The sequence below is a fragment of the Triticum aestivum genome, chromosome 5D (genome assembly GCF_018294505.1).
Source record: "Triticum aestivum cultivar Chinese Spring chromosome 5D, IWGSC CS RefSeq v2.1, whole genome shotgun sequence".
Lineage (NCBI taxonomy): Eukaryota > Viridiplantae > Streptophyta > Magnoliopsida > Poales > Poaceae > Triticum > Triticum aestivum.
Window position 1 is genome coordinate 483236778 of NC_057808.1, and position 22630 is coordinate 483259407.

General features: G+C 44.4%; 1 pseudogene; it reads left to right on the forward strand.

Moving 5' to 3' along the window:
* The first annotated feature begins 8887 nt into the window (after positions 1-8887).
* LOC123120957 (cullin-associated NEDD8-dissociated protein 1-like) lies at positions 8888-22124 on the forward strand (annotated as a pseudogene).
* Positions 22125-22630: the final 506 nt, after the last annotated feature.

A 22630-nucleotide genomic window follows, 5' to 3' on the forward strand; every position in this document is an offset into this window, starting at 1 on the left:
GGTGTGCCACAGGTGTGAAGTGCATTAGCATAAGCTAGATTATTGACTCTAGTGCAAGTGGGAGTCTGTAGGAGATATGCCCTGGAGGCAATAATAAATGATATTATTTATCTCCGAGTTCATAATTATGTTTATGTTCCATGCTATAACTGCAATGATTCTCGAGTCTGCAATATCCACGAGGCTCGGAGGAAGACTCATATGCACGTGTGGAATAATAAACGGTAAGAAGTATTCCTAGTCTGGCCTCTAAGACTAGCTCAAGTGTTGCATGATGGTTCTGTTTTCCTGATCATGGGCATGTCTATACCAGCAATTTTGAGGGCACAATGTTAAGAGAACATTTGTGTTGAATCGACCTGGATTGATGTTATGCTAAGAGATTCATTCGTCACAAGTTAATGGTTTATAACACAGAGATAGTTAATGTTTGCATAATTCCTTAGACCATGAGAGTATCGAGTTTCTTCATGCTTGCTTCATGAACTTTGGGGTTTGTTAAACGTCATCCATAACTGGATGGCTATTACGGCGGCTTACGGGTTCATGGGAAAGTATGTTAAGTAACTTGATAGCTCGAGATTGGGATTTGCTCCTCCGACGATGGAGAGATATACTCGGGCCCACTCGGTGTTACGGTGTCCATCATCGTCTGGCCAGACACTTTGTGATTTGATCACGGGGATGCCGGAACACGAAACGAGAAAAGAGAACAAAACCGGTAACGAGGTAACTTGCATAGTGGACAAAGTGTTGGCCCACGGGGATGCAATAAATCTCACCTCAGGTGTTTGTGATATATCGTGAAGCAACAGGAATAGCTCACCTCAACTGGAGGTTCACTCGAATATTCATTCGTGTGGGTATAGGGGTCAATATGGGTGTCCACGGCTCCGATGTTGATCATTGATCGGAAGGGGTTCCAGGTCATGTCTATACTTCACCGAACCTATAGGGTCACACGCTTAAGGGTCATCTATCTGCTGAATACTAGACAGGGAGTCTGAGAGAAAATCACCAAAAAAGTTTCGGACACCGAAAAGTTTTGGACAGCGGAATCGTACCGCAGAGAGAGGTCACCGGATGAGTTTCGGTGAAACCGAAAAAGTTGTTTCGGGGTATGCCATTAAGTCAAAATGGTTTCGGCACATGCCTGATAATTCTTGGAGGGTGCCAGAATCATTCTGGAAACTTTTTGGAATTTTCAGAAATAAAAACCAAAAATGTTTCGGAGCTGCCGGTACCGCTTTGGCTGTTTTTTGCAGATGAAATTCACTAATCTGAAATTGTTTCAGAACGAATCCAAAATCATTTTAGTGGGTACTGGAATTATTCTAAGACCCACAGAAATACTTTCGGATTTAGTGGACGCGAAAAATTGTCTTCATGAATAGTGAAAACGCATTCTTGTTTGCTTTTCGCAGATGAAAATCACTAACCGAAATTGTTTCGGAACGCGTTGAAAATTATTTTTAGTGGGTACTGGAAATGTTATGAGCCCACATAAATATTTTCAGTTCGAACGGACACTGAAAAATGTCGTCATGAATAGTGAAAGTGCTTTTTGCTTGGCTTCTTGGAGAAGCCACCTTGAGGGCCTTTTTGGTATTTCCCCCCTTGGCTTCTTGGAGAAGCCACCCTTGGGCTTGGCCTATAAATAGGGGTGGAGGGGGCTGCCTAAAGGATCATCCCTTCTCACATACAAGTGCCATGCATGATCTGGCTTCTTCTCTCCCTCCCACGAAAAGAGTTTCGTAGAGCCGTAAGGCTGTCTGGGTTCCGGCAGGAACTAGTTCTGGACGGCGAAGCCCTGCCGGATAGATGACACCGTATGTGTGCAACTCTGTAGAGAGATCGTAGTTTCGGTCTTAGTTCGTGAGTGCCTCCCGAAGGGCTGTCCGTGTGACCGTCCGAGTTTCGAAGGTCCTCCCGAAGGGCTGTCCGAGTGACCGTTCGAGTTTCGAAGGTCCTCCCGAAGGGCTGTCTGCGACACCGTCCGGGGGGGCTGTTCGACCGCCTCCCGGAGGGCTGTCTGAGGAGCAGATGAGGGTATACATCCTCGCGGTTGGGAGGTTGTAAATCCTAGCTGCGGGGATCTGCACCGCCGATCGTCATCGACTCTACTTCCCGCTGCGCTACGAGTCGGTAACGAAAAAGATCAAACCTTGTATGCAGTCTCCATAGTGGTCCTGGGCTGGTGCGTAGGTCAGGAAATTTTTGTTTTCTGCTGCGTTCCCCTACAATGGTCCACTCCTATCTCGTGGACATGGTTCTCTTCTGCCAGCATGAGAAGGAAGCAAACACTGATGAGTCCCTGGACATTTCTCGTGTTATGTGGTCTGAACTTCTTTCTGTCGTTTCTGAGCGCAAGTTCCCGATCTATGGTCTGTTCATCATGCTGCTCATTGAGAAGGCCTGGGCACGTGTCTATCCCAAGGTTATGCTGGAAACTGGGGAATTGGTTTCTCATGAGATCAAGCGTCTGAGGAAGAAGGACAATTGGGGCACCCCAGCTCCTAAATCCGGGGGTCCATCTACTGCTGCTGACATGGAGACCGAGGGCGGGGCTGAGGCCGGTGATGACGATGAGGACTATGAGCCTTCTGGAGCAGAGCCCTCTTGGGCAAAGAAGCTCAAGCGCAAGATGAAGAAGCTCTTCTGCATGGACTCTCATGGTCAGTACATGACTCATGTGGCTGAGAAGCAGGCCGGGGGGCGTCACAAGGAGCTCATGCGTCAGCTGGGTGCGACCGTTGCCAGCGGTTCTGAGGGCCAGATCACTGAGGAGGAGGAGTGGATTCAGCAGCACTGTCCGTGGACCGATTCAGACACCGAGCAGTTTCCGACTGAGGATGGCAGTGCGGATGACCCTGCCAGGATGTGATGAGAGAGCTGCTCAGTTTGCTATCACCTGGAGCCGTAGCAACGCTCTTTGCCCTTTTGGTGTCTCGATGCCAAAGGGGGAGAGAGTTTAGGGATTTGTGCTTTGTGGTGTCGTCGTTTCTTGTCCTTTCTTTGTGGTGTCGTTGTGTTTTCTCGCCATTTGCTTTATTTGGTTTTGTGCCAATGAGTCCTAAGTTCCAGACATATGGTGTGAGACATATGCTACCTTATCTTTATCTATGTCTATCTAGTACTTTGGTATCTTATGAGTTGCTTGCTTATCCTGTTATATACCCTGCTCTCATGTATCCTATGCTTAGGTTGTTGGACTATAAAATATAGGGGGAGTGTTGATCCTAATGTGTGTGTCTTGCATTCCAAAGGCACTACTAACTAGGTGCACACATTCAGGGGGAGCCCGTCTATATTTTGTAGTTCTAAGTATCCTTACTTTCATGTCGTATCCTTGTGCAAATCCCTGGTTGTCATCAATCCACCAAAAAGGGGGAGATTGTTAAGGCATATCTCTCTAGATGTAGTTTTGGTGATTGATGACAACATGTTTGCGGAATAATCGTGTGCTTTGAGCATTTCAGAGATTCATCCTTTGGCACGAGACGATTTCTTTCCCCTCGGAGTGTTATTCAAGACGGTGTAGCTCTTTCGTTTCTATTTTGGTGAACTAGTTCTGTAGGAGTCACCATACTATCAAGAGGGGGTCCGCTTTGGTAAGGCTAGGGTGGAATCAACACGCACACATCCTTTTCACACCCTCTGAGCCTTTCCGCTTCAATGGAGAGCTCATTCCCCTTCCTATGTGCTTCGTTTGGTCCCAGCGGTAGTACCGTTGTGCCCAACGGTAGTACCGCTTAGGAGTCACAGGCGGCAGTACCGCTCGGCAGCGGTAGTACCGCCGGTGGGTCCTCAGCCGTAGTACCGCTGCGGTACCAGGCTCCTACCGCGTCGACTCGAGGGGGTCGCTTCTCGTGTCGGATTGTGCGGCACTAAGCAGCGGCAGTAGAGCGGTAGTGCCGCTCATGAGCGGTAGTACCGCCCTACCACCGCGGCAGTACCGCATTGGGTCCAACTCCTGCTCTCTCACCAGCCCTCCCAGACTGCACGGCAGTACCGCGAGGGGGAGCGGTAGTACCGCTGGCCACAGCGGTAGTACCGCCCCCACCTGCGGCAGTACCGCCCTCTGCGGGGCTGTTTAGGGGGGTAACGGTTGGATTGTTCCCCCCTCTATAAAAGGGGTCTTCTTCTCCAAAGTTGACTTACCTCTTCCCCCAAAAGCTCCATTGTTGCTCCAAGCTCTATTTTCGCCCGATCTCTCTCCCTAGCCAATCAAACTTGTTGATTTGCTTGGGATTGGTTGAGAAGGCCCCGATCTACACTTCCACCAAGAGAAATTTGATTCCCCCCACTAATCCCTAGCGGATCTTGTTACTCTTGGGTGTTTGAGCCCCCTAGACGGTTGAGGTCACCGCGGAACCATAGTCCATTGTGGTGAAGCTTCGTGGTGTCGTTGGGAGCCTCCAATTAAGTTGTGGAGATTGCCCCAACCTTGTTTTTAAAGGTTCGGTCGCCGCCTCCAAGGGCACCAATAGTGGAATCACGACATCTCGCATTGTGTGAGGGCGTGAGGAGAATACGGTGGCCCTAGTGGCTTCTTGGGGAGCATTGTGCCTCCACACCGCTCCAACGGAGACGTACTTCCCCTCAAAGGGAAGGAACTTCGGTAACACATCCTCGTCTTCACCGGCTTCACTCTTGGTTATTTCGTGCCTTTACTTTTGCAAGCTTATTTGTGATATATCCCTTGCTTGCTCGTGTGCTTGTTGTTGTTGTTGTTGGGAATCGTAGCATAATTTTAAAATTTTCCTACGTTCACCAAGATGCATCTATGGAGTCTACTAGCAACGAGGGGAAGGGAGTGCATCTACATACCCTTGTAGATCGCGAGCGGAAGCGTTCCAATGAACGTGGATGACGGAGTCGTACTCGCCGTGATCCAAATCACCGATGACCGAGTGCCGAACGGACGGCACCTCCGCGTTCAACACACGTACGGTGCAGCAACGTCTCCTCCTTCTTGATCCAGCAAGGGGGAAGGAGAGGTTGATGGAGATCCAGCAGCACGACGGCGTGGTGGTGGATGTAGCGGGTCTCGTGCAGGGCTTCGCCAAGCTTCTACGAGAGAGAGAGGTGTTGCAGGGGAGGAGGGAGGCGCCCAAGGCTGTTGTGTGCTGCCCTCCCTCCCCCCTTTATATAGGCCCCTGGGAGGGGGGGTGCGCCAGCCCCAAGAGATGGGATCTCAAGGGGGCGGCGGCCACAAGGGGGGGAAGGGGTTGCCTTGCCCCCCAAGGCAAGGGGGAACTCCCCCTAGGGTTCCCAACCCTAGGCGCATGGGGGGAGGCCCAAGGGGGGCGCCCCAGCCCACTAGGGGCTGGTTCCCTTCCACTTTCAGCCCACGGGGCCCTCCGGGACAGGTGGCCCCACCCGGTGGACCCCCGGGACCCTTCCGGTGGTCCCGGTACAATACGGATAACCCCCGAAACTTTCCCGGTGGCCGAAACTGGACTTCCTATATATAATTCTTCACCTCCGGACCATTCCGGAACCTCTCGTGACGTCCGGGATCTCATCCGGGACTCCGAACAACTTTAGGGTTTCCGCATACATATATCTCTACAACCCTAGCGTCACCGGACCTTAAGTGTGTAGACCCTACGGGTTCGGGAGACATGCAGACATGACCGAGACGCCTCTCCGGTCAATAACCAACAGCGGGATCTGGATACCCATGTTGGCTCCCACATGCTCCACGATGATCTCATCGGATGAACCACGGTGTCGAGGATTCAATCAATCCGTATGCAATTCCCTTTGTCAATCGGTATGTTACTTGCCCGAGATTCGATCGTCGGTATCCCAATACCTTGTTCAATCTCGTTACCGGCAAGTCTCTTTACTCGTACCGCAATGCATGATCCCGTGACTAACGCCTTAGTCACATTGAGCTCATTATGATGATGCATTACCGAGTGGGCCCAGAGATACCTCTCCGTCACACGGAGTGACAAATCCCAGTCTCGATCCGTGCCAACCCAACAGACACTTTCGGAGATACCCGTAGTGCACCTTTATAGTCACCCAGTTACGTTGTGACGTTTGGCACACCCAAAGCACTCCTACGGTATCCGGGAGTTGCACGATCTCATGGTCTAAGGAAAAGATACTTGACATCGGAAAAGCTCTAGCAAACGAAACTACACGATCTTTTATGCTATGCTTAAGTTGGGTCTTGTCCATCACATCATTCTCCTAATGATGTGATCCCGTTATCAATGACATCCAATGTCCATAGTCAGGAAACCATGACTATCTATTGATCAACGAGCTAGTCAACTAGAGGCTTACTAGGGACACTTTGTGGTCTATGTATTCACACATGTATTACGATTTTCGGACAATACAATTATAGCATGAATAATAGACTATTATCATGAACAAAGAAATATAATAATAACCATTTATTATTGCCTCTAGGGCATATTTCCAACAGTTGTTGCATCATATAGGTTGCTCACCTAGTTGCATATCTAGACAACCTACTTTGATGCAAAGTTTAAATTGGTAAAGAAAAGCTAAAAATTGTTAGTTGCCTATTCAACCCCCCCTCTAGTCAACTATATCGATCCTTTCAGAGGGGACCTTTGATATTCATGATGTATGTGTTCATCTACAACGTCAAGATCAATTAAAATTAATTTGCAAGCATCATCCATAAACAAATTCATCATCATTATTCTAAAGATATTAAAACAATATATATCAATATTTGTGGCTAAATTATTTACTTACAAAGTGGCATAATATAAAACAACATTATGACAGACTGTTTTGTGTGTATGTGTGTGTGTGTGACTGAGGACAAACCAATTACAATTAGATATTTTCTCCACTCACATGCACTGTAAGACGTAGTACTGTACCAAAGAAAGAAGCCTCATCACACTCTCTTCCCTAGCACAACAGCTTTACAACCATAGTCAGCCCACTTGCGCTTTTGTCATAACCACAATCCAAACAAACGGAGGCACAATCATGGTGCCAACACGTGGATTTTCAAAGAACATATAAGAGTGTATCTGCCCGGAGACGAGAATAATTGTTTATCACAAATGCATGCCTTTTGTCCATTGTTCTATTAGTAGTACTATTTTATTAGTAGTATTGTTGATTAGGGGGGGGGGGGGGAGGTTGCATGTTAGTCGAGATGTCTCTCTTAGCATGTTTCATGCATAGTGAAATTATCGAGCTCTACGATGGCGGGTGGACGAGGAGAGGAGGCTGAGAGCATGTACTACGCTCCAGCATGGACAACTACCCTATTATCCACGTATGAGGAATGATTGATGTGGATAAGAGAGATGAAAAAGATGGCTGCTTGCAGACCATGATGGGATCTTGTAGAGGAGCCGGTTACTTCGATGAAAAAGTTGAGAGAGAAAAGCAAGAGGTAGGTAGGGAACATCAAGATGCTTTTATATGAGTAGTTTATCTTGTGAGAGAAAAAGGATGAATGAGGGAAGGCCTTATTTGCAAATGTGGAGAGGGGTGTGGGTATCTTTTTACAAAATTGGCATAGTTTCCTTCATATCCATCAGATATAAATCGGGCGGTCTATATTGCAGGATGGCAGGCACACCATCATCGCCAACTCTTTTTTTTAAGAGTAGTAGATACTCCATCGCGTGTATACTAGCATTGCTTATGTTTTATGTGGGTATACTATTAGAACTACCAAACAATATGTTGACCCAGTTGCAACAGATACTCTTAATATTTTTGGTGGCCCAATATTTGCAACTTCTTATTTTTGAATACATCTTTTCACTCTTAAGCTTTTAAGCGGTTCCGGCTTAGGGAACCTTCTAGAGGTTCTAGCCGTGCTTTTCCGGTTTTGGAAATGTTCTAGAAAGTATTTTTTTCTTATTATGTTTCTTTTTTATTTTTTGTTTCTCCTATTTTGTTTATTTTCTCTTTCCTTTTCCTCATTTTTCTTTTCTCTATTTCACTTTCTTTTTTATTTTCTTTCATTTCCAATTTTCATTTTCAAGTTTATTTTTTATTTAAAAAATGTTCATATTTTTCAAAATTTGTTCAATTCTTTTAGAAAATGTTCTTGTTTTCAAATTTTATTCTGAAATCCAAAAAAGTTTAGAATTTCAAAAATTATCCGCCTATTTTAGAAACAATGTTTGACAATTCAAAAAAGTTTAGAATATCAAAATTCAAAAAATGTTTACATTTTTAACTTTTATCATAAATTCAAAGTAAATTCAAAAATTTCCAAAAATGTCCCTATTTTTATAAAATTTTCATTTTTTTAAAATGTGCATGTTTTCCAATTAGTTTGCAAATTCAAATTCTTTGGGAAATTTCAGAAAATGTTTGTGTTTCGAAAAAAAATATTCATAATTTTAAAATAATCTCGACCATCAAATCAGGTCAATCCAACGATTTGGACTGCTCCAATGATGAGTGCTTAACATGTTTAGCATGCAATTAATATCGACAAAATATCAACATTAGCGCCAATCACACAATTAATCCGGAAATAATATCCTACCTAATATTTACATGCAATTAATATACATGTTTAATTTTTTTAGGGGAATGTACAGGTTACTAGTGTCCTGAAAAACACGAAATTCGTACGCAGGACCAGCGATCAATTCAAGTCCTCCCTATCCAGCAGCAGCGCGGTGGGCTTTGCGTTACAGTGTCCCGTTGCATCTTGGGCCCTCTTTCTTTTTCTCTGAATTCTATGGGCCTGAGGAACCGCTATGGAAATACTATCTGGGCCAGGCCTGCCACGCGGACGCCGTGGTGAGATGTTTTTATTTTTGAGCTGGTGAGATGATATTTCGGTTCCATGGATCCTCCCGAATTAAAGAAAACTGGTCGAAATTAGCAAGCCTGCCGTAATTTCGTACGCCCGGAGCAAACCCCTTCCCCCCCGTCTCCAGAAACCTCCCGACCCTTCCACCCACTCTCCCTCACCTCCCCATCATCCCGGCGGCAGCGGCGCTCAACCTGCTGTCCTGCAGTCCGCCGCCGTCCGCCGGCGCTGCCTCCCCCCCTCCACCCCCATTCCTGGCCGCCGCGCCCCGTGCTGCTGGCTGCTGCGGTGCGCAGCGGGGCCGTCCGCTCCTGCTGGCCCCGGCCTTCCCCCGCGGCGGCGACGAGCAGAGCAGCCGACGACGACGGCCTCCTCCGCTGCGCCCCGGCCCCGTTCTTCCGCCGCCGCGGAGCCATCCGTCCCGGGGCGAGGCCGCCGTGTTTCCGCCTCCGCTGACCGCCGCGGCCTGCTTCCCCTGCGGCGCCTCTCCACCGCTGGTAATTTTCTCACTGGTAGTCTGTAGTTGAATTGGTGTATGCCTTGTCTGATTATTGTATGGGTGTGATAACCACGAATTGGAAGTGGCATTTGCAATTTATTGTTTCTAGCATACCTGAGACAGAGATGTATGCATTGTCTGATTGTTGGTATGACTGAGACAGAGATGTCACGATTGCTGTATGCACTGTCTGATTGTTGGTAGTTTGGTATTAGTTGACTTGGTGTACGCATTGTTTGATTGTTGCATGGCTGTGATAACCACAAATTGGAAGTAACATCTGTAATGTCTTGTTCCTAGACATACCTGAGACAGAGATGTCACCAAAACGGCTGCGATCAGGGCAGGCCTCGCAGGAACCCCACCAGGCCTTCAGCATCAAGTATTTGTTGTTTGATATCTTGCTCCATATCCAGGATCCAACAACCCTTCTGCATGCTTCGCTTGTGTGTAAGGATTGGTATAGACTTAGATCCTGGTTTCCTCGACCCTTTCCGCAAAAAAACAAATTAGCCAGTTCGTCGGGTTTTTTGCTGAGTTTGATGGTGGGGATGATATAGAGTTCATACCGCTGCCACTGCCCCCTGAGTTTGCATATGTTGGCAATTTCCTATTGACTTCGTTTTCGGGTGGTCTTAGAGATGCGCAAGACATTCGTGGTGGCTCTGTTCTTCTAAAACTGGAAGACTCGATCGCCATCTCCAATCCATTCATGAAGAGTTTCTGCACATTTCCGCTAGCCCCACCTTTCCGAAATATTCATGGCCATCATTGTGGTGATTTTTACCTCTTCGATGGTGATAGCGTAGTCCGCGTGGTTGTCATCGCCATGGCTAATCTTCTGCATATTCAGTTATGTGTTCTTGAGTCTGGTACTTGGATAGAGTATAGAAACACCGCTGATGTTGGTATTTCTCTTGGGGAAGGGCCCTTCTGTAAGACTGCGCTGTGTGTCAACCGCTTTATATATATGCTCTCTATTGATGGATTCTTAGTGAAAGTCACAATGGAGGATTGTTCTGCATCTGTCATCCCTCTGCCAAATGGGTCATATGAATGGCGTTTTCAACAGATATGCCGATCGAATTATTCTGATTTCCTGTATGTCCATGTTGATGGTTTCGACATTCAAATATGGTCGTATTTGTCAGATACCTGGACTCCTGTCTTTAGGATTCATGTTCCTTCTATATTTGCCTGTCACATTGATATTGTGGAAAGCCTTAATTGTATTGAGTGGGACACGTCAAGGAGTGGCTGTGGGGAGTTTTTGACAATGTACGGTGTTTCCGTTGGGGCTGAGCATATTATCATGGGGATTAATGGTGTTGGGCATTTATATCTACTGGATTCTATTAATGGAACAGTGACGTTAATTGGATCCAATGAAGAACTAATTGAGATTTCACCTTTTGTCACCTCTTGGATCCCTTCATTTCCAAGTTTAAAGGTTAGTTTCCTACTATTCTTTCTACTCCAGCATTTTACTTTAATCTATGATTAGGCTTTATTGACTTGCATGCCAAGTACTTCAGTAGCATCAACGAGTTTTACATCTGGTCCACATCCTATTATTATTAGTACGAAGCTCCAGTAATAAAAATGTAAATAGTGGTTTCATGGTTTGTTGTCACTTGATGATCTATTAACTTTTTGTATGTTATCTCTTAACTGGAACCTGTGCATCACAGCCTTTGCTGATTACTCCTAGGAAGTTAGCACACCTGCAGGACTGTAGTGCCCCACTGGCACTGACTTATGATTGTCTTGATACATTTCTTCTTTTTGACAGGAAAAGAGTGCTGAAATTGAATACGAATGTCTTGATATATTAGGTGACGCGCTTGATAGATCTGGCAACGTGATCACGAAAGATCATGCGTATATGCTCACTGCACTTTTATCCCAGCTGAGCTCCACTGAAGCAAGTGTCAGAAAAAAGGCTGTTTCGTGCATTGGTATGGCTGAATGTATTTTACAGTTATTTTGATTGTTAATGGTTGCAATTGATTGAACAATCATAGTTATTTATGGTGACTATAACTCGCTTCATGTTGCAGCATCACTTGCTCCATGTTTGTCAGATGATCTATTAGCCAAGGCAACTTTGGAGGCTGTCCAATTGCTGAAAAAAAGAAGGCAGAAGTCTGAAATAACCCGAACGAATATCCAGATGATTGATGCTCTAAGGTATATGCTTTGACCTTCTAACTGCCGCAAAAAAAGGTTCATAACAGCTTGTACTGAGCTATTCAACTTCAAGTTGGCTAGTTCAAACAGCGATAAAACATCTGTAATGAAATGAATCTGGCTGGATAATATACCCAAGGATAAACTTATTTTAGGATGAAAGGAACTAAAACAGATCCGGTTGGTTAGATTCATTTGATTACTGCAACTCATGTTATAATATAATTTATTATTTGACTTACAGCTTCTCAGTTGGATACCGGTTTGGACCCTACCTTGCCGAAGCTGTTCCTTTGCTCATAAGCTATTGCACAAGTGCATCAGAAAATGATGAAGAGCTCTGTGCATGCAGCCTGCAGGTGAGAATTTATGTTCAGTTTTTACCTTAGATTGCTGTTACCGTTGCTTCTCTGTGGCTTTAAGTTACCTCCATCTTATAGGCCCTCGAGAGTATTATGCTCAGATGTCCAAGAGATATTTCCCCATATTATGAGGGTATTTTGAATCTTGCTTTGGAATATGTAAGCTATGATCCTAATATCACCGATAGCATGAAGGAGGATGCTCACAGTGAAGTTCAGGATGAGTAAGATGATGAGTATGTTACTTATGTTCTTATAGTACAGAAGCAGTGTTTCCTATTGACGTAATTGAAACATCCTTAACATTTTCTCCCAGTGAGAGTGCGTCTGAATACAACGCTGACAAGAATGCAAGCTGGAAGGTTCGTCGGGCATCAGCGAAGTGCCTGTCTGCAATTATCGTATCTTGTCCTCAGATGTTGTTTAAGATGTATCAGGAGGTATGTTTATGACAGCATGTTTAAACCAGCTTACTGCACTTTAACAACCTCGTTCGTCATGATCGCATGATTCCATTTCAGCCATATTGTTATTGATGTTTCTGAGCTGATTCCAACCATTTATTACCTGTTTTGAAAATTAGCCACTCAATCGAGTGCCTCTATGAAACTTGGTGTAATTTGTTCCATTGTTCACAGGCTTGTCCGAAGTTAATCGACCGCTTTAGGGAAAGAGAGGAGAATGTAAAGGTAACTGCATGGTATTTCATTGCTAAATTGGATTTGAACTGTCATTGTATATCAAGCTTACGAAGCTTCTCTTTGATCCTAGATGGACATTTTCAATACATTTATCGAGTTGTTACGCCAAACTGGTAATGTGACAAAAGGACAAGGTGACATTGATGAGTCTAGGTAAGCAAAATATCTATTACCTTTTTTTACCCATTCTTGCCATTTATAAGATACATCAGAAGCAGTACACAATGCAGTTGTTTCTCTGTTTGGACTAATAGCCTAAGCGAGCCTATGTTGGTTAAAACTTGGCACGGCTTCATATATGGATGCAAAATCATTATCTGCTTTTGACTTGTTATGGTTAGAGGGAGGTATTGTGATCACAAGATATGTGCACTGAGCCTGTATTGTCAATTGGTATACTTTGCAGCCCTAGATGGTTGCTGAAGCAAGAGGTACCAAAAGTTGTCAAGTCTATCGATAGTCAGTTATATGAAAGATCAATCAAGACAAAGGTTTGTTCTTAACTGTCTGGCAGAGCATCTGTCTGGACTCGTAATTATGATGTTATATTGTTTTGTTGGCATTTTCAGGTTGGAGCATTCTCAGTATTGAAGGAGCTTGTTGTTCTATTACCAGATTGTCTTGCTGATCATCTTGGGTCCCTTGTTCCTTGGATTGAGATGTATTTGAATGTTAGTGAGTTTCATTTGCTGTGTAGTTTCTTGTGCAGGACTTCTGTTTTAACTTGCCGTCTATTTTTTATAGGATAAATCTTATACCTCCAGCCTGAAGATTGAAGCCCTTGCATTTACTAGGATTCTTATGGCCTCACATTCGCCCTCTGTGTTTCATCCATACATCCAGGTATTGTAGCTATTATCTTTGATAAACCACTCGAGACACTTTTGGTCATTACTGAACGCAAACCAAAATTTCCAGATATTATGTGATGCAATAGTATCTGCTATTGGAGATATATATTACAAAGTCACCGCTGATGCTCTACGGCGTGCGGGGAGCTATTCCGGGTTCTCCGTCCAAATTTTGAGGTCAGCCTTATACTCCATGTGCTGATGTTACAATCTCCCAGTTATGGTGATATTTAAGCTCTTGTTCTGCTGTTACACAGGCACGTTCCATAAATTGCAGGCCATATATTAGTCCAATCTATGAAGCTATATGGGCCCGCTTGCCCAATCAAGATCAGGTTTAACCACTCCCTCCCCTACGTACATACCCCCCTTTCCCCCCTCCCCGTCTCTCATGCTATTCTGTTTTGCCAGGAAGTCAGTGAGTGTTTCGTATCGTGCATGAGCCTTGTGATCGCTACTTTTGGTGATGGTCTTCAAAGGGAATTACCGTCATGCCTATCCTTACTTGTTGATAGGATGGGCTATGAAATAACACGACTTACAGCGGTCAAGGTAAGCAATCAACTGCACCTTCAGAACAAAACTAATAGGGACATTATGGTTAATGTTGAGTTGAATTTCAGTATTCTAGTCAATGGTAGAAAAAAACAAATGAAAATGTTTTGATCAGTGCATCTTGCTGAGTTGCTGGGACAGAGATGGTTTTGTGGCGGGTTCATTGGTGTAAAGATACCGTTAATTATATACTATAATATACTCCCTCCGTCCCATAATATAAGAGCGTTTTTGGCACAGTGCCAAAAAAGCTCTTATATTATGGGACGGAGGGAGTACCAATATATTTGTGTGGGTCTTGTCCACAAGTTTAGTTGTATACCCTGTCATCATTTGCTTAATGCCCACTGGTGGCGTTTTCAGACTGTTATGTTTACTCTCTGTTTTCCTGTACTAGGTGATTGCATGCCTGTTCACTGCTTTTTTTGGTTCTGTTGCATTTTCAAAATGTTCATTCCTTTACAGGCATTTGCGGTGCTTGCGAATTCACCTCTTCGGATTGATCTTTCATGTGTCCTGGACCGTGTCGTTTCTGACCTTGCAACTTTCCTTCGGAAGGTAGATATATAATATATACGCATTGTTTGTTTTGATTTTGTAAGTTGAAACATCCTATATGTTAAACAGGGCATCAAAACTGAAGACTAAGTTTTTTATTTTATTTCCCCCCTTCAACAGGATAGCAGAGCCCTTAGGCAGGCAACAACGGGAACCCTAAATTCTCTGGTTGTTACATATGGGGATCAAATTGGCCTGTCCTCTTATGAGACTATAATAGCTGAACTATCTATTCTTATAAGGTTTTTTTTTTCTTCCTTAGCTTTCTTCAACAACTCTCCGATTTCTGCCTACCATGATGACTGATGTTGGATTATCTATTGTGGCAGTGACATCGACTTGCATATGTCTGTTCTTGTGTTGGAACTCTGTCGCACAATAATGGTCGACAGAAGTTCCTTCCAAAATGTTGGTTTAGCTGTGAGACATAAAGTTTTGCCTCAGGCCCTTATTTTGATCAGGAGTGCTTTGTTGCAAGGACGAGCACTAGAGGTATAATATTCTCATATTAACTATAAATACTTGATTTCTTCTTATTCCTCAATTGGCGGAGGACATTGTTTCTGTTACAGGCGCTGCAGAAGTTTTTTACTGCACTGGTCCAGTCTGCAAATACAACCTTTGAAACTTTGTTGGACTCCCTTATTTCCACTGCCAAACAATCACAGTTGGGCGGCCTTGCCAAGCAGGCACTATCCTCTATTGCACAGTGTGTTGCTGTGCTATGCTTAGCAGCTGGTGATCAGAAGTGTGCATTGACTATTGAAATGCTCGAAGGCATTCTAAATGATGACAGTTCTACTGATACTGTAAGGCTTTTCCTGATCATGCATGCGTTTTGTTCACCAGATTTGCACATTTATATCTGTATGTCATACTTGCGATCGTTGACATAACATGCCTTGCTTCATGCAAGTTAGCTTTATTGGGATGCTGTCTATTTGTTTCCTATGCGTTCCGCTGTTCTTATATTATTATGTGTCTGCTGCTATTGGTGCTCTATAGTCTAATGATTTTTGAAATATTAAACTGTAATTAATCAAATATTAATTACTTAATGGTAGGATTAGTGCTTGGTTATGATGGGCGTCTGCAGATCTTTATTATTTGCCATCGGTTAACTGCATACCTATGTTTGACTCGAAGGTAAATTATGCCCTTCCCTTTGTCATTTGGTAATTACGTATAATTTGTTTTCCAGGCTAAACAACACATTGCCTTGTTATGTTTGGGAGAAATTGGAAGAAGGAAGGACCTCAGCAACCATGTTCAAATTGAGAACACTGTAATTGAATCATTCCAGTCACCTTTTGAGGAGATAAAATCTGCAGCATCGTACGCTCTCAGAAACATTGCTGTTGGCAATCTATCCAAGTATTTGCCATTTATCTTGGATCAGATTGACAATCAACAGAAGAATCCGTATCTCTTGCTTCATTCACTGAAAGAGGCAGGTTTCTAATGAATTCATTTTTCTAAAAGGCACCTCCCATAAGACTGCTGTTTAATTTTGTGCTCTTATGCAAAACCTGTTAGGTAATTGCATGGCAGTCTGTTGATCATACTGGCCAGGATGAGCTCCAGGACTCAAACATTGTGAAGATATTGGCGTTGCTCTTTAATCACTGCAAAAGTGAGGACGAAGGAGTTCAGGATGTGGTTGCTGAGTGTTTAGGCAAAATTGCACTTATTGAACCTAACAAACTAATCCCTGTTCTGAAGGTGTGAAGTGTCGACAATTAACAAAGTTACACCCCATGTTTCATTTACTCCATGATATGAGATCTAATGCGGCATTTCATATAATTTTGTAGGAATGCACATCTAGCCCAGCAGCAAACACAAGGGCTACGGTTGCCATTGCTATAAAATATTCAATTGTTGAACGGCCTGGAAAGATAGATGCAATCATGTACTCTGAGATTTCTACTTTCCTTATGTTAATCAAAGATAGTGACATGGTAATTTTACTTGAAATAGTATTTACATCCTTACTAACCAATGTTCCTAAAGAAAGATTTGAAGATGACAAATTACATTTATTATTTACACTTGCAGCATGTGAGACGTGCAGCTATCCTAGCGCTGAGTACAGCTGCCCACAACAAGCCAAATTTGATCAAAGGTCTTGTTCCTGAACTGCTGCCTCTTTTGTACGACCAGACTGTTGTGAAGGTATTGTTTTCTGGTTTGGTTGCTTATTTCCTTTCATTAGTTACAATCTGGCGGTGTTACATGTAATTCACAGCTAGGAAGTAATGATTTCCTTCTTTGCAGCAAGAATTGGTCAGGACAGTTGATCTAGGGCCTTTCGAGCACGTCGTTGACGATGGGCTTGAACTTAGGAAAGCTGCCTTTGAATGTGTGGACACATTGCTGGATAGTTGTAACACTCCGGATGTAACTTTCCATATTTGTAACTTCAACTCTTGTCATTTTCGGCTATGTGTTATGATATTCCCTTCGTGGTTGGGTTTTGTTTTTCGTTTTGCATTTTGTTCATGTCATGCATCTCACATCATGCCATCATGTGCATCTCATTTGCATACGTGTTCGTCTTATGCATCCGAGCATTTTTTCCGTTGTCCGTTTTGCAATCCGACACTCCCACATGCATCGGCGCATCCTTTTTGTTTTCTTTTCGTGAGCGGGTGTTAAACATTTTCGGAATGGATCGAGTCTTGCCAAGTGGCCCTGGTGCATCACCGGTAGACCACCTGTCAAGTTTCGTTTCATTTGGAGGTCGTTTGATGCTCCAACGGTTAACCGGGTTACCGCAAAGGCCTTTTGTGTGTTGCAGCAAAACCCCCCTTCAAACAGCCCAATAACCCCTCTAAGTCCCCGCCATGCTCTCGGTCGTTCGATCATGATCGTGTGGGCGAAAACCGCACTCCATTTGGAGTCTCCTAGCTCCCTTTACCTATAAATACGAACACCTCCCCCTCCGAAATCCGGGTCTCGAAACCCTAGTCCTCTCCCTCCGCGTGCCGGACACGTCTGCCCGGCACCGGACAAATTCCGCCGCCGCCCTCGCCCACTCACGCCATGCCACGTGTCGCCCGCGCCGCCGGCCCGCCGGGCCCGTTCGCCGGCCCCCGCGGACCCGTGCGCCCCCGTGCTCCGCCGCCCGTCCTCCGCCCGTGCCCCGCTGCCATCGCCGCCAGGTCGCCGCCATCGCCCGCGTCCGCCGCGACCCCCGACTCCGGCGCCTCCCCGCGCCCTCTCCGGCTTCCTCCGGCCGGCCCCGTCTCCCCCGAGCCCCACATCGGTCGCCGCCATCTCCCTCTCCCTCCTCTCCACGCCGGCGCCCTCCTCCCGTCGCAGCTCCGGCGAGCGGCCCGATCCAGATCTAAACGAGAGGTTGAATTTTTCCTCCCCCGAATTTCTCTAAGTCCCGAGATGTATTGCATTATGTTGCCATGTTCTCTGCATCATATCTCCGTGCACATGGCTCTGTTTTGCATGCATAATATATCAAAATGTTCGTCTTGAGATGATCTTCATTTTGTTCCATTGTGCCATGCTTGTTTGAGTCCATCTTGAGGCCCAAATCTCTGGTGCAAGAGTGCTATATGATGTTTACTGTTGTTACTTATTAGAACTTGAGTATTTGTTATCTTTGTTGCATTTGATGTGTGCATCTTATGGGCATGAGCTCTACATGTGTTTTGATCTATGCCATGGCAACATCTTTACAGAGGTGTATGCCATGTATTTTTGTGATCTATATGGTGACTAGCACAAGCATGCAAATTAGGCTTCGTGATGTTTCTGTTTCCAGGGACTTAGGATTTTCACTGTCTGTTACTGCTGTTATTTTGTTGCCATGTATCCATGTGTCTACAGTGAGATTCATGATTCTTCTGGGTATATTCAGTAAGGATGTTTTGTAGATATAGTTGTGCTCTATCCATCCATGCCCCTGTTTGCAATTATGGAGTGCCATAGCATGTCTTAATCTTGCTCTACTTTTGCTATAATATGTTTCTGGCAGAATGTTAACATGATATTCAATTTTGCCAAGGTTGTTGTAGTTGATACATACATGCTATGTATTTGCTCTTGCCATGGATAGCATCATAAACATGCCATCTTGTTGTAGGTATACTTGTTTTGTCATGCATTGCCTTTTGATGAGTGAATCAAGCTCACCAAGATGCCCTCATAATTTCTGTTAATGCCATGCTCTGTTTTTTGCTAAGTCTGAAATCTGTTAACAAAACTTGCTATGTTTACATGGGTGCCATCATATCTTCTGATCCTTTTTGGCTCATGGTCAGTAAGGGACTTTTGTTCTATGCATTTAGTAGATTCGTGCCATGCCTTGTTTTGCTATGTTAAGTTCCTGTAGGATGTTGGTTGCTTGCTCTGAACATTGCTACCTGATGCTGTTTCTGCCATGTCCAGTAGTTTCACCAAGTCTGTGAAGCTGATATCTTTTGCACGTTTGCCATGCTTGTTTGAACCTGTTATTGTGTGATCTAGCCATAGCTCAGTGTTCATCTTTTGTCAAGCATCTCCTGCAGATTACTGTCATATGCTTTGTTGCTATGTTGGGGTGCTATAGCATAGTTACTTGTTGTATTCTAAGTGCTATCATGCTGTTAATCGCAGAATCGTGTCATTCTTGTTTTGCTTGCCATTTGCAAACCGTGCATCCGTTTCCGATGATCTTTATATCGATTTCGACCGAAATCATCTCATCTTTCCAGTGGCATACTTGGTTTGCCAAGTTACTACCTTGTTCATTCTTTTTCTTCCGGAGCACGCATAGGCATCGCATACCACATCTCGCATATCATACATGTTTTGCATCATGTTACTTGTGCATTTCCCGTGATTGATTGTGGTTCCATTGCTTGTGTTCTTGCTGTGGGTAGAGCCGGGAGACGAGTTCGTGAACGAGGAACCTGTTGAGTACGCTTACGAGGATCAAGCTTTCGACAACTCTGAGAACCTTGCAAGCAAGATGACCATACCCTCGAAATCACTTCTATCTTTGCTTTGCTAGTTGTTCGCTCTATTGCTATGCTGCGCTACCTACCACTTGCTATATCATGCCTCCCATATTGCCATGTCAAGCCTCTAACAATCCTTTCCTAGCAAACCATTGTTTGGCTAAGTTACCGATTTTGCTCAGCCCTTCTTATAGCGTTGCTAGTTGCAGGTGAAGTTGAAGTTGGTTCCATGTTGGAACATGGATATTTTGGAATATCACAATATCTCTTATTTAATTAATGCATCTATATATTTGGTAAAGGGTGGAAGGCTCGGCCTTATGCCTGGTGTTTTGTTCCACTCTTGACGCCCTAGTTTCCGTCATACCGGTATTATGTTCCTTGAGTTTGCGTTCCTTACGCGGTTGGGTGATTTATGAGACCCCCTTGACAGTTCGGCTTGAATAAAACTCCTCCAGCAAGGCCCAACCTTAGTTTTACCATTTGCCACCTAAGCCTTTTTCCCTTGGGTTTTCGCGAGCCCGAGGGTCATCTTTATTTAAACCCCTGGGCCAGTGTTCCTCTGAGTGCTGGTCCAAACTAGAGCACCGTGCGGGACCGTCCCTTGGCAACTTGGGTTACGTTGGTACCTGTACGCTTCGCTTATCCGGTGTGCCCTGAGAACGAGATATGTGCAGCTCCTATCGGGATTTGTCGGCACAGCGGGTGGTCTTGCTGGTCTTGTTTTACCATTGTCGAAATGTCTTGTAAACCGGGATTCCGAGACTGATCGGGTCTTCCCGGGAGAAGGTTTATCCTTCATTGACCGTGAGAGCTTATAATGGGCTAAGTTGGGACACCCCTGCAGGGTATTATCTTTCGAAAGCCGTGCCCGCGGTTATGAGGCAGATGGGAATTTGTTAATGTCCGGTTGTAGAGAACTTGACACTTGACTTAATTAAAATACATCAACCGTGTGTGTAGCCGTGATGGTCTCTTCTCGGCGGAGTCCGGAAAGTGAACACGGTTGGAGTTATGCATGAACGTAAGTAATTTCAGGATCACTTCTTGATCATTTCTAGCTTCGCGACCGTTGCGTTGCTTCTCTTCTCGCTCTCATTTGCGTATGTTAGCCACCATATATGCTTAGTGCCTGCTGCAGCTCCACCTCATTACACCATCCTCTCCTATAAGCTTAAATAGTCTTGATCTCGCGGGTGTGAGATTGCTGAGTCCTCGTGACTCACAGATTCTACCAAAACAGTTGTAGGTGCCGACGATGCCAGTGCAGATGACGCAACCGAACTCAAGTGGGAGTTCGACGAGGAACGTGGTCGTTACTATGTTTGTTTTCCTGATGATCAATAGTGGAGCCCAGTTGGGACGATCGGGGATCTAGCATTTGGGGTTATCTTATTTTCATTTGGATTTGACCGTAGTCGGCCTATGTGTGGATTTTGGATGTTGTATGAATTAATTTATGTATTGTGTGAAGTGGCGATTGTAAGCCAACTCTCGTTATCCCATTCTTGTTCATTACATGGGATTGTGTGAAGATGACCCTTCTTGCGACAATACCACAATGCGGTTATGCCTCTAAGTCGTGCCTCGACACGTGGGAGATATAGCCGCATCGTGGACGTTACAATAGTTGTCTTGATCAAGTGAATCCGTCGTCCTTCATCGTTCCTTTCCTCTTATCTGGTTTAGGTGGTAAGTATATTTAAGACATTATATATTTCGTCATGGCATTTTGAGTGTGTTTGGTTGGTGCCTGGATTAGCCCTACCATGAAATGGGCAGACCATTGTATTTTTCCTCTGGCTTAGTTCGGTGCCGGTTTCTTTGGCTATGACTGCCCCAGCCATTCCTCGCATGGGTTCTTGCCAAATAATTGGCCAAGTGAAGGCACATGATTCCTTGGCCTGGACCGCATAGAACCGGTGATGTTAAACTTAACTTTATTGTTATGACAAGATAATTTTACACTTATAGCTTAGTTTTTTTCTGGGTTTTCTCAAGATATATGGTTCCACATTATTAATTATAATGTATTTCTCTTGTGTTTCTTTCTGAACCCTAAGATGGTATATCACCTATATTATAATAATCTTGTGGAATGTTTATTTTAAACAGAACATGGTAATCAGTTGTGCATCGTACTGCTTATTGCAGATCATTATGATGTAAAAATGCCCTGCCATCTGATTCTCTCAAAGCTAGCAGACAAGTGCCCCTACGCTGTTCTTGCAGGTTTGTTATAATGAAGGACCTTCAAAAGGGATGTTTCATATGTGGCGAACGCCTTTCCTAATATTAGTATTATTACCCTGTTCCAGTTTTGGACTCGTTAGTTGAACCCCTTGAGGAAACTATTGGTGACAAACCCACGGGTGATGCAGTGAAGCGGGAGATTGATCGCAACGAAGACGTGATCCACAGTGCTCTTCAAGCAATTGCTGCTCTAAGCCGCATAAGGTAAAGCTTGCCCGGCTAGTTGACGACTTGGTCTGGTTTAGCTAAGATTTGAACTGTCTTTCATCCTTTTTGTTGCTTGTTTATAGCCTTTATGCTTGGCCAAATAACAGTGTTGACTTTCATCTGCAGTGGCAGCGGCTACAACATGAAGTTGAAGAATCTGATGAACAAGATAAAGGCCTCCCACTCCTTCACTTTCTGAGAACAAGAGCTCAAGTTTTTTGCATATGTTAGGAAATACGTACACATGCCTGCGAATTCTGAGGCCTCACATTCACCTTTTATTGGCTGAAAGGTTGCACGGCAACACGCGAGCAAAAGGATGCTTAAGTGCTCGGCCATCTGTCTTCCTGGTTTGTAGCTTACCACTTATACCAAGTGCTAGCACCGCACTTGTCTCTGGTTCGTTCGCATCGAGCCTACTGAAAGCCCCCCCCCACGAACTAGCGCACAACTTGTGTGCGATTCCTTCGCAAAGGTCTTGTACCATTTCGGCTATCTTCCTTTTTCTTCTTCTTTTCTGTATTCTATCTCACAGATTAACAAAAAAGAAGAAGCAACCATGCATTTAGTGCTGAGCAAGTTTATAAACATAGGTGTCAAATTGGTTAGTATTTGCAACTAACGAAAAATAACAGTTTTTATAAAAAAAAAACCCTGAAAAATAACAGTTGCTGCAAAACAAAATAAAAAACAGAAACGAAAGGC